The sequence below is a fragment of the Numida meleagris genome, chromosome 19, assembly GCF_002078875.1.
Source record: "Numida meleagris isolate 19003 breed g44 Domestic line chromosome 19, NumMel1.0, whole genome shotgun sequence".
NCBI lineage: Eukaryota > Metazoa > Chordata > Aves > Galliformes > Numididae > Numida > Numida meleagris.
The window spans coordinates 7,726,362-7,730,596 of NC_034427.1; positions in this window are offsets into that span (position 1 = coordinate 7,726,362).

Consider the following 4,235-nt stretch of genomic DNA (forward strand, 5'->3'; position numbering starts at 1 on the left):
CCAGATTTCAGTGCACCTTTGAGGTTTCCCCCAAGCCATGACCACTGAACACCTCTCAGCCTCAGCAGCCGCTCACCTGCCCCACTGAGCCCACAGCTGCTGCACTGACCCTGCCTCACCCCTTACCTGCAGAGCAGCCCAGGCTTGGGGGTAGCAGACCCACTCCTGACACTCGGTGCATCTCTGCGGTGGCATCAGCTCCAGGCTTGTTTCTTCCTTGCCCTTCATCTCTCTGCATCTCACCTCAAGTAATCTCCATCTGCAGAGTGGGGTGACTGCAACTGCAGTGATGCTGCTAGTGCTAAAGAGCGCAGGGCTAGTAAGTGACTAATTACAAGTCTCAGCAGAGAAGCTGGCACTGTTTCTTAATGCAGATTTTTCAGGGGGGTGGAACTAGATGACCTTTGAGGTTCCTTTCAACTCAAGCTGTTCCATGACTCCATGATTTAAACAACCTCTGTAATTCCAGCAAGCTGGTTTCACCAATATATGTTTTTTTACCCATTAGCACATTGCCCAGCCATCCCATGGCAGCCTAACAGCAGTCTGAGGCTGTGTATCAGAACATCATGCTCTGCTCCTTCTCCCTAAGGCCACGCAGGCACTCAGAACCAGCACCACAAAGACATTTCCCAGGAAACAGCGTCTTTTGGGAACCTGAAAGACAGAATGGAAACTGCTGATCAGAACAAGCAGCTGTACATCCCCCGAGGCGACATCCAGCGCAGAAGGGCTGCAGCCTGACACTGTTTAGGTTGGGTGGATTTATGAGCTCCTCTGATAACTGCTATCTGCAGCATCAGTTACCGCCCCTTTGCTGGAATTTCTCTTGGTTTGCTCTGTTCCCAGCTCCGAGCACCTCTGGAGGGATGCTGGTGTTGCTTTGTCATTGTGTACATTCATGGAGATGGAAATCAAAGTCTGATGGCGTCTTGTGAACTTTTAAAGGCTCCATTGGCCTCAGAGGTCTATAAACTGAGCAGCAACAGCATCAGGGCCGTGACAGTTGTGCACTGCAGAGCAGCAATGCATGGTACAGCGCTCAGTCCTTGTGTCATTCACAGCTCCTAGGTACAAGGGATGGGTGACTGGGAGCAGGCTCCCCAAGAGCACTATTTGCATTTTGGAATCCCAGAGGCGTTATCTCGAGCTGCAGAGCACCATAAATCAAAGGGGCCTTTCCCAGCAGTCAGCTTTGATACGGCCCTCCCCCTCCCCACCCATGCCCTACAGGAAGAAAAACCCTCAGCCTGTCTCACCCTTGTAAACAGCTCAGGATACAAGAGGAGAAAAAAAAGATATCTGGTTATACAAAGGTTGTGTGACACTTCCCTGCTGAATAGAGGATAAGACCATGCAGTGGTTAAAACATGACTGGTTCAGCTCTACAGAGTCTACTACAGATCATCTTTGAAGCATATAAACCTTGCACAACAGTTATTTAATTAACACTGCCACTTCACATCACCTTTTCTGACCATTCTGCAAATCAATTTGAAGTTGTCTGCTTCATTCATTACATTTATTTTAGAGATGGGTGAACTGTAGCAGCAGGGAGGTCGTGCTCAACCCAACATCGCTGTCAGAAGCACAAACCAGAAGATTCTGTGATGATCTCCTGAGCCTTGGGGACAGAGCTCCAATTTTTCTGAATGTTTGTGATTCGCACCAGTCAGCTCTCTGCTCAGCAGAAACCAGCAGCATGTTTACATATATATTTAAAAGCACTGGAATCAATGAGATCAATAGAACAGGCAGTAGCCACAAGACATCTGATGAATGCAGTCTGACATTTTTACATGACTGTGGAAAGCTGTTTTAGACATATGAATATCCCAGATATTTCTTTTTGGGGGAATTAAGACTTACGGCAGTGATTCCAGCCGAGGTGAGAATTAACTCTGCTGTCCAACCAGTCTCAGATAGGCTTGAAATGGAAAACCCACGGAGATGCCTGTGACAAATAACAGTTTGGGAAAGAAACCCTGCATCTGTGGCCTTAAGATGAAAGCAGATCTGATACCAAGCGTTCTGTAGCTAAAATCAGACGCGAGTGCTGGGCACAGTGCAGATTTTGGTCAGAGTGCCTGGAGACTTCCCCAAGTCTGAGGCGGCCACCAACCGTACCGATGCTGGGATGCTGATTTCAAGAGCCTGAAAGCAGTTCTCAGTTCTCTACAGCTGCCATTGAGGATTTAGCCAAGGGGAACTCCTGCCTGATATCAGACAATAGCCTATTTCCCAGCAGGAAAAAGAACCTCATTAGTTTTCTGTGTTTCTTCCATGGCTAATTATTCCAACATACACGTAGGGAAGCTGTTCCCCCAGAATGCTCAAACACAAACCATCATCAGTGAATTAATCCAAAACAAAAGCATCCTTAACATATTCAGTATTTATACCACAGAGGTGTTTTGTCTCTGTCCATCACCAAGAATGACAGCAACTGGACAAAACAGGGGGTGGGGGCAGACAGTAATCCTTAAAATCTGACCGAAAACCAACAACGCTGCCCAATCTGGTGAACAGCTTAGCTCTAGCAAGGCTTTCAGCAGCTTCACATCACAGCAGCTTTGTGCCTCGGCTTGCTTCAGGAAAACAAACTGCAATGCTCCCAAGCTATCCCAGCTTCCTTTCTGCAGGGAGCACTCGTGAGCAGCCTGTGCTCCTGAGGAGCTGGAACCAGCCAGCACAGAGCAGCGGTAACGGACGGGCACAAAGGCAAAAGACACTCTTGACCTTTTGTATTCCTCCTCCGAGCCACAGTGCTCCTTTTTTGAGAAAAGCACAAAGAATGCCAGGAAGGCATTTTGCCTGGTGTCTCCTCCCAGCTCTGGCAGTTCTTTTTCTGCTTGGCACCTAGCAAGCAAAGCTGATACCATCAAAGCATCTAATTCTGTGCTCCCAGCAGAAGATACAGCAGCCTCCTAACCCCAGAGCTCTATCAGAGCACACAGCTGAGACTGGCTAAAGCAGATTTTCAGCACCATGCAGCTCATGAAAAGAATGTCAAGGCTTTGAAGAAACCAAATCGGTATGAGACATCTACGAGCTCCCACCAAAAAGCAAAGGGTTCTAAGGAAGACAGACTCTGTCTGAGCAGCAACGTTTTGGCCAAATACATGGAAATAGCCCCAGCTGAATCAGATGTCTAGGATGCCACTGCCAAGTCCTTGTAAGTAACAGAAAAGAATTTCATGACTTGGTGCAATGTAACCATGTAAGGGCAACTCTGTCCATCTTGTATAGCACAAGTACAGTTCATTCCCTTTCTTGGCTCTAGAAGATCTGAACTATTCCTGTCAAGCAAAAACAAAGACCATTTTACATCACAATACTAGAAAATGCAACTCAAAATTGATTTTAAAGGGCCACATACCTTTCCATGTTAGTGTTCTGCAGAGTTTTGCAACACCTCGTGCTGGATGCACTACCAGCGAAGGCAGTGTGAATTTCACAAAGCCTTTAGGACAGCACTAATCCCGTCCCAGCTGAACTACACTTAGCATAGGGCATCATAACACTTCATCAGTTTATTTTACAAGAAATCAATGACAAAGTGTTGTCTGTTGCTCTTTGTATTTTGGAATTAAATTTTCAAATTACAATTCTTAAATATATAGTTTATGCTTGGTGCAAATTTAATTTGGGATAGTTACTTTCTAATGGGCTTTTATCACTTAAAGAGACACCCAAACGACCTCAACTTCATCTTGAACTTTCAAGCTGTCAGTTCACTTTCTCTTAATGGGGGAATTCCACTGAAATCCACATGGATGAGCAGAGTCCCAGAGGCTTAGATGCAAGTCAACAATATTTACTCTCTGGTAAACTAGGCATTTATCAGCAGCAAACAGTTACTGGTTTATTTAGAGTTCTACCCTAATGCCGAGGCAGAAGCAGCTAATTTAAGATATTCCAGAAACACGAAGTCCAATTAAAACTTATCTCCATCTACTGTGTACAAAACAAAGTAACGAGGATTGGACATCAGCCAAGCCAAAATTTTTCCAGTTTGGAGACTGTATTTGTCTTTCCAGAAAGCATTTTCAGAGATTTATCTGCTGGAAACACAGCACAATTACAACTAAAAGCTTTTTTTTTTTTTTTTTTTTTTTAAATGAATCTCTCATGGCTGACACTGATGGCAGAAACTAACTCCAGAATCATAGAATTAGCTAGGTTGGAAAAGACCTACAAGATCATCCAGTCCAACCATCCACCTACCACCAATA